An 8,758-nucleotide genomic window follows, 5' to 3' on the forward strand; every position below is an offset into this window, starting at 1 on the left:
ACACCAAAAGCACAAAGGCCAACATGACTATCACCATAGCTAACATGCTTCTCTATCTCATCATTAACTTGCACCTCAGGCCGCATCTCAAGAAACATTGGGCAGATGCCAAGTTAAAGATGGATTTAGATGGCATGGCCAAATATTGGGTCAAAGAGCAAAATTAAAGCAAAACACTGTGGATGTTGGAGATCTGAAATAAAAACAAAGTGCTGGAAAAACTCAGCAAGTCTGGCAGCATCGGTGGAGAGGGACAGAAAGAACTGTTCCATTAGATTTGAAACGTTAACCTGCTTACTCTCTCTACAGATGACGACAGGCCTGCCAAGCTTTTCCAGCAGTTTTTGTCGTTATTTGGTCACAGAGATTACTATACTCCAACTATACCCTCTCCCTCAATGTCAGTAAAACGAAGGAGATAATAATGGACATGTGGTGGAGGACATACCCCATTTACATCAATGGGGGCGAAGTGGAAATGGTTGAGAGCTTCAGGATTTTAGGTATTCAGATCACCAACAACCTGACCTGGTCCCTCCACACCGATGCTATAGTTAAGAAGGCCCACCAACACCTCTACTTTCACAGGAGGCTAAGGAAATTTGGCACGTCCACTACAATTCTCACCAACTTTTCCAGATGCGCCATAGAAAGCATCCTTTCTGGACGTATCACAGCTTGGTACAGTTCCTGCTTAGTCCAAGAGCACAAGCAACTACAAAGGGTTGTGAACGAAGCCCAATCCATCACACAAACCAGCCTCCCATCCATTGACTTTGTCTGCACTTCCCGCTGCCTTGCAAAAAAGAGCCAAATAATCAAGGACCCCAAGCACCCTGGACATTCTCTCTTCCACCAGGATAAAGATACAAAAGTCTGAGTTCAAGTACCAACTGACTCAAGAACAGCTTCTTCCCTGCTGCCATCAGACTTTTTAATTGGCCTACCTCACACTATGTTGATCTTACTCTACACCCTAGTTCTGACTGTTTCTGACTCTCTTCTCCTTCTCTATGAATGGCATGCTTTATCTATATAACATGCAAGAAACAATATTTTTCACTATATACTAATACATTTGACAGTAAGAAATGAAATTCAAAAAGGTTAGCTTTTAGGAGGGTGGGAAATGGAAAAAGGCTTGTGAAGGGAAATGCAGAGTTTAAAAGTTTAAGTTTCGTTTATTTTATTATTGTCACAAGTCGGCTTACATTAACACTGCAATGAAGTTACTGTGAAAATCCCCTAGTCGCCGAACTCCGGCTGTGCTTGTTCAGGTACACTGAGGGAGAATTTAGCACAGTCAATGCACCTAACCAGCATGTCTTTTGGATTGTGGGAGGAAACCGGAGCACCCGGAGGAAACTCACACAGACACGGGGAGAACGTGGAGACTCGGCACAGACAGTGACCCGAGCTAGGAATCGAACAGGCCCCTGGCAGTGAGGCAGCAGTGCTGCCCTGTGCAGAGAGAGAGTGAGGAGCTGAGGTCCATTCTGAATCGTGCTGAGCATACACAGATACTGGGTGGATACTGCAGCCTGCGTCACTTTGGTGGGGGGGCCAATCGTTCGTTTGCCATTAGCCAATGAGGTTGTTCCTTACTACAGTTCAGCTAGTCTAACAACATCCGAATCAGCGACAGCATTAGTAACATTCTTGGCCATGACCCAAAAGTTAGCAAGTGGCTTTGCAATTAATTCCTGATTCCCACATGGCCCCTCAGTCTGGTATGGTGAGAGACTGCATGGGCCAATCTCACAGAAAAAGACTGCAAATTAAGCTCAAATACTATAAATGCGACTTGAAGCAGCACCTACAAGCCACGATACAAGGATTATGCTGATGAATGGGAAAATAACTCCTTAGTAAAAACCCAGAGCATTATAAAGCAGGAGTCTGAAGGTACAACAGTAGCTCAAGCACAGGAGAGCAGGGATCTGAAGCAGATGGTTGAGTATGCAGAACTCAGACTCGGTTGTCGCTGAAATGCCACTTCCCTTACAAGCTGGCGAGCTTCGCGGCCGTCACAGCTGGGTAGGTGACAGAAGGAACGCAGCGGAAACTCTGCAGGCTACCTGCCAGTCAACAAACATAAATTGCGACCTTGGGAAAAAGACGCAGGTCAGAGCAAACCTACTCAGAGATGGGCAGACAACGGTATCACCCAGCCATAGACAACAGGGGAAGAGTACAGAGAAAGAATCCAAGCAAGCCAAAAAAAAAAACCGAATGTGGTTCCCTTCAACTCTATTCACGGACTCCAACCACCTTGTAACAAGGCTCAAAATGCCACCCAATATTTTACGGGTGAAGTCCTTATTGTCTGGTTTTAACGGCCAGGATTAAAGGTTCAGTACAACACTGTGCAACAGTGGCACAGTGGTTAGCACTACTACCTCTCAGCGCCAGGGATCCAAGTTCGATTCCCAAGCTTGGGTGACTGTCTGTGGAGCCTGCACGTTCTCTCCATGTCTGTGTAGGTTTCCTCCGGCTGCTCCGGTTTCCTCCCACAATCCAAAGATGTGCAGATGAGGTGAACTGACCGTGTTAAATGGTCTCTTAGTGTCCAAGGATGAGTAGATAGGTGGATTGGCCATGGTAAATGCATGGGGATAGAGAAGAAGGAGGGGCCATGGGTGGGATGCTCTTTCAGTGAGTCAGTGTAGACTGGATGGGCTGAATGGTCTCTTTCTGCACCGTAGGGATTCTGTGGAAACTGACTCATGGAATATTAATTGATTTCAACTTTTGCCCTTTTTTTTAAAATGGGCAATGGAATACATCGACAGTAAATTGGCATTAACTTGTCTCAAGGCCATGAAAACATGTGGAAAAAGAAATACAATCGGTGGGCAAACTGAAGCCCCCGGAAAAGAACCTCTCCTTCTGGAAGCATAGGGATTCGCACAGTATCACAAAATTACATTCGATAGCAGAGGCCATTCGTGCAGCTCAATTCATCCTTCCAGGACGGTTGTGGGGTTCCCCCAGTTGATTCTTCAATGATTCCAACATTTCTGAGTCCACCACTCTATCTGGGGCTTTCACTCCATTGCTTGCATCAACCTGCAGCATGTGCCCCGGGTTCAGTGCTGCAACATACGAGTGAAGTTAAATATTCACTGCACCAAATCGTGTAACTAAACACAACACTGTGTGGGCGACACAGTGGCACAGTGGTTAGCACTGCTTCTCTCTGGCTGGAGACAATTCACATCTCTTTAACCTGTGCTTGGCCCGCTCTCCACTCACGCTGTCTATACCTTTAAGACTTGACTACCCGTAAAGACCCGCATTCCAACATTACCCTGCAAATTGAGTTTGTGTCTGTGTATGACCTGTTTGTGAACAGAACTCCCACTCATCTGATAGAGCCTGAGACTCCAAAAGCTAGTTTTGCCAAATAAATCTGTTGGACTTTAACCTGGTGTTGTGAGACTTCTTACTGTGCTTCACAATGCCAGGGACCTGGGTTCAATTCCTGGCTTGGGTCACTGTGCGAAGTCTGCATGTTCTCCCCATGTCTGCATGGGTTTCCTCCAGGTGCTCCGGTTTCCTCCCACAGTCTGAAAGATGTGCCGGTGAGGTGCATTGACCTGAAGAGGCACCAGACTGTGGCAGCTAGGGGAATTTCACAGTAACTTCATTGTAGTATCAATGTAAGTCTTGTGACTAATAAATAAACTTTACAACTCAAAGGCAGCCAGCCAATATTGTGTTCACTAAAATAAGGAAATTATTCTACTTCACCAGCCAACAGAAATTAGAACTAGCATTTCTTTTGAGAAGTAAAAATGCCAAATTTGAGACAAGATGACTACACTAAAAACTAAAAGTAACATCACCACTCGGACTGATTCACCTCACAGCCAGTACAGCCTCTAGCAAGATATTTGTGTTAAAACGAGCATATAAAACATAAGAAGATAAGAAATCGGAGGAGTAGGCCATCTAGCCCTTCAAGCCTGCCCCGCTATTCAATAAGATCATGGCTGATCTGAAGTGGATCAGTTCCACTTTCCCGCTTTTTCCCCATAACCCTTAATTCCCTTGTCTATCAGAAACCTATCTACCCGTGACTTCAATATATTCAGCGAGGTAGCCTCCACCACTTCAATGGGCAGAGAATTCCAGAGATTCACCACCCTTTGAGCGAAGAAGTTCCTCCTCAACTCCGTTCTAAACTGCACCGCACCACCCCCCCAACTTAGTTTGAGGCTGTGCCCTCTAGTTCTGTTTTCCTTTCTAAGCGGGAAGAATCTCTCTACCTCTACCCTATCTAACCCCTTCATTATCTTTTAAGTCTCTATAAGATCCTCCCTCAGCCTTCTAAACTCCAACAAGTATAGACCCAGTCTATTCAATCTCTTGTCTCATTCAAGCCTATACTTCTCAGAGCCTTAGTTGTACAAGAGGAATAATTACATTTTAAAATAAATTCTAGTTGGAACAAAACTGAAGGAGACAAGGATTCTGGAACCAAATATCAGTTTTATTCTAGAATTTGGACGAGTTTTGACTGAGTGAATTTTGACTCAATTCTCTCTCTGATTTAGAGACAGCTTTCCAACACTCATCAAGCTATGGCAGACGCTGGGGCAATTGAGACAGCTCCGACACCCACCCCTGTCACTCAAGCCAAGAATCAGAGTAGAGGGTGGCATCGGCTGCCCGCTCCCAAAATGAGCAACCAGAGGCGCAAGATGGTGACGGCCAGCAGTATGTGCAATGTCCCTCCGGCTGCCATGAATGCAGCACTGACTTGCATCAGCCTGAGTCAAGAACCACATCCTGCATCAGGGGCGTGTGGAAAGGCAGACTGCTGCAAACCAAGGGCAAATGCACCTCAGGCTCCTTCCAACTCCCCTTGAGAATTGTTTTTTTTGCAGTGTTATGATTTGGAATGTGCTGCCTTTGTGGAGGAAGTAGACTTAATAATAACTTTCAAAAGTAAATTGGGTGTGTGCTTGAAAAGGGATAAAAGAACTGCAGTCTTATTGAGGAAAGACTAATTGGACAGTTCTCAAAGAGCGGACATTGGCATGATGGGTTGAATGGCCTCCTGTCCTGTCGGATTCTATGACGTTGTTCTCAAATTTCAGATTTTTAACTTTTTGCAGCAAATTGCGCAGTCATTTCACTTCTTGCTGACTTTTCTAGTCTTTAGCTTTCTGGGAGCCTGGGTCACCTTGGCTTCAGCTGGTCTAGACACCACGGTTTTTGCTTACGGTGAGCCGGGACATAGGAGACAAGGTGGTGAAGAAACCAGCGGCCAAGAAACACACCAGCAAGAAATCAGCAGTCAAGAAACTGACCAAAAAAGCAGAAGCCACTTTAAAGAAGGCTTCCCCGCCAGGAAGGCAAAAACCGTGGGGGCTAGGCCAGCTAAAGCCAAGGTGACCCAGGCTCCCACAGCCCTAAAGATTAAGAAAGTCGGCAATGCAAAGTGACCATGCAATCTGTTGCAAAAACTTTTCAATCTGAAATTTGACAACAACGCGATAGAATCCAAAAGGACAGGAGGCCATTCAGCCCATCATGCTGATGTCAGCTCTTTGAGAACACTGTTCAATTAGTCCTTCTCTTTCCTCGATAAGGCTGAAATTCTTTTATCCATTTTCAAGCACACACCCAATTTGCTTTTGAAAGTTATTATTGAATTTTCTTCCACCACAAAGGCAGCACATTCCAAATCATAACTCTGAGAAAAACAATTCTCATCTCCCTCGTGTTTCTTCTGCCAATTATTATAAATCTGGTTACTGACCCCTCTGCTAGAAATTCCATCAGCAATGCCTTCTCCACACCCTCATGTTTCAACAGAAGTGGTGGTAGAACAAACGTGAGACTCCCTGAAGTCAGCTCCACAATTATTGAGTCAAGACTCCTGCAAAGTCAACTTTACTGACTGGGCAGTGTCTAGGTGGCCAGAAACCATCTTCCCCCGCGACTTCCTGTCTCCTCAACTCTCAAGTGGCCAATGTTCTCGAGCAGAATAAAGAAATTGCTTCGAAGACACTCTCCTTGAAGCTGGCAACATTGATATTAGTGACTGGGAGGAGCTTGCTAACAATGGTGACAACTTATGTCATGGCACGAATCTGCCATCACTTACACGGCATCCTTGAATCGAGGGGCAGTCGATACACAACACAGGAGGCCACTCAGTCCATCACATCTCTATCAGCTCTCTGCGAGAGCAACCCAGATGGCTCCACAGCCCCATCTTTACCCTGCCAAGTTTTTCCTTTTCAGAAAATTATCTGATTCGCTTTTGAAGGCTGTGTTGAACATGCCTCCAGTACTCACAGGGCAGAGCATCCCAGATTCTAACCACTCACTGCATATAAGGGTTTCTCTTCTTGTTGCTTTTGGTTCTTTTGCTAATCATCTTAAATCAGTGTCTCTCTGGTTCTCAATCCTTCCAGCAACGGGAATTTTTCTCCCCCTCTACTGCGTCCAGACCCCTCACGATTTTGAGCAACTCTATCACATCTCCTCCTCAGCCTTCTCCGAGAACAGTCCCAGCCTCCAACGCCCTAGGAACGTACAACTTCTGCACGTCACAGTGTCACTCAGCATTCACACCATTGCAGCAAGCTACAAAGTGTTAATATATGAATGATTAATTATTTTCTATAACTCGCTATGAAATATTCAGCATGTATTAAATGTATTTAATCTTATTCGTGGGAATACAGTTAGTAAACAGGCCCAATTCCAATCCTGTGGCCCACTGAGATGGAGGGCCACTCACACAGCCTCGGCTGCCTATCCCTGGACTAAACCCCTCAGAGAATGGGTCCCCCTACCAAAACATCCTACAATGTAAAGCCATCACCGTCACATCGGGATCCTGAGTACAACAACATTGCCAACACATCTACATCCATTTGTAGAGTCAACAGCTTAAATTGTGTCACAACAACAACAAAGAACAGCACAGGGCAGGAAACAGGCCCTTCGGCCCTACAAGCCCACGCCACCCATTTTAACACTCAGTGAGTGCCTTATTCAAGTCCTTCTTCTACCTACGACTTTTGACTACATATTGTGGACTCCACAATGAAGGGGGTGCAAATTTGGGGAATTATATGTCCACCAGATTAAGGGAGATCCAATTCAGGGACAATTTATTGACACCAATCAGCCTAAAAGCACATTTTTGGGGTGTGGGTGGAAACCGGTTCTAGTGCTCTGAGGTAATGATGTACTTCAGCTACACATCAGGATTTGATACTTCATCTGCAGCATGGTGGCACAGTGGTTAGCACAGCTGCCACATAGCACCAGGGACCTGGGTTCAATTCCAGCCTCGGGTCACTGCGTGGAGTCTGCACATTTGGGTGCATTGCTAGCTCTGGGTGTTCCGGTTTTCTCCTACAATCCAAAAGACGTGCTGGTTCAGTGCACTGGCCGTGCTAAATTCTCCCTCAGTGTACCCAAACAGGCACCGGAGTGTGGTAACTGGGAGATTTTCACAGTAACTTTATTCCAGTGTTAATGTAAGCCTACTGTGTCACTAACAAATAAACTTCCAACTTTAAACTTGAAAAATTAAACTGGCAAAATATCCGAGGCAAAATAGCTTCAAAAGCAAACACCTTTGGATGCGAGTAAAGCTGGCTCAGTGCTTACTGCTCATCTTGGAGAAGAAGTGACCAAGTTTCTGGGAGGGTCACTTCAGAGGAGTGCTTAGCAAAGAACTGGAGTCAAGAAAAGGCTAGGCTGAGTAAGAATGAACAGTAAATGCTATTTTTCATTTAAAGAATGGACAGTAAAAGTTACCTTTCACAACTTCAGGACATAGCAAAATACTTCACAGCCAATGAAATATTTTGTTTTCTTCATTTTTATTCATTCATGGGACATGGGTGTCGCTGGCTAGCCAGCATTTATTGCCCATCCCTAGTTGCCTGAGGGCAGTTGAGAGTCAACCACATTGCTGTGCCTCTGGAGTTACATGTAGGCCAGACCGGGTAAGAATGGCAGATTTCCTTCCCTAACGGACATTAGTGAACCAGATGGGTTTTTACAATGATTGACAAGGTGTCATGGTCATCAGTAGATTCTTAATTCCAGATTTTTTTTTTAAATTGAATTCAAATTCCACCATCTGCCGTGGCGGGATTTGATCCCGGGTTCCCAGAACATTAGCTGAGTTTCAGGATTAGTAGTCTAGTGATAATACCACTAGGCCATCGCCTCCCCTAACTGTTACAAATTCTGGATGTACAGCAGCCAATTTGTACACAGCCAGCTCCTACATGCAGGGATATTAGTGACTACTGTTCGAACAGTTCAGCATCTTTGGTTTTCTGACACCAGTTCACGAATGAGTAGATTTATTGGGTCGAGTATCTCAGTTTGCCATTGTGGGATTTGAACTCTGAACTGCCCTGCTAGCTCGGTATGCTACTGCACCGTTTTAGCTCACAATGAATTAAAAATAGTCCAAAAACAACTGCAAATCCATAAAGCAAAACAGCACCAAAATAATGGAAACAAGCAAAGGAGTCACAGACTTGCAGTTACCTGAGGACGCTGGTGTTAGAGGCGGAAGAGAGATCTCTTGGAGAGACAGTCAGCCAGATGGTTTGGGGGCATCATTCGCAGGCGGGAGAGAGTCATCAACCTCCAGAGCTTACTGAAATCAGAAAAGATGGAACAGATATTGTGCTGGGAGGGACTGGATATTTTTGGAGCCCTTCAGAGTTTCCACACACATGCAAATGTGGCATTTGGCACCACAGCT

General features: G+C 45.2%; 1 protein-coding gene across 3 annotated transcripts in view; it reads right to left on the minus strand.

Moving 5' to 3' along the window:
- LOC145338934 (casein kinase I-like) overlaps positions 1 to 8,758 on the minus strand; it is a 191,665-nt gene that overhangs the window by 175,172 nt on the left and 7,735 nt on the right. For all 3 annotated transcript variants that reach the window (XM_080183333.1, XM_080183334.1, XM_080183335.1), the window contains exon 2: positions 8,539 to 8,650. The gene's annotated coding sequence lies outside the window, so the exon portion shown is untranslated. The remainder of the gene's footprint in view (positions 1 to 8,538; positions 8,651 to 8,758) is intronic.

The sequence above is a fragment of the Carcharhinus amblyrhynchos genome, unplaced genomic scaffold (assembly GCF_965287045.1).
Source record: "Carcharhinus amblyrhynchos unplaced genomic scaffold, sCarAmb.v2.hapA chromosome_251, whole genome shotgun sequence".
In the NCBI taxonomy this organism is placed as follows: domain Eukaryota; kingdom Metazoa; phylum Chordata; class Chondrichthyes; order Carcharhiniformes; family Carcharhinidae; genus Carcharhinus; species Carcharhinus amblyrhynchos.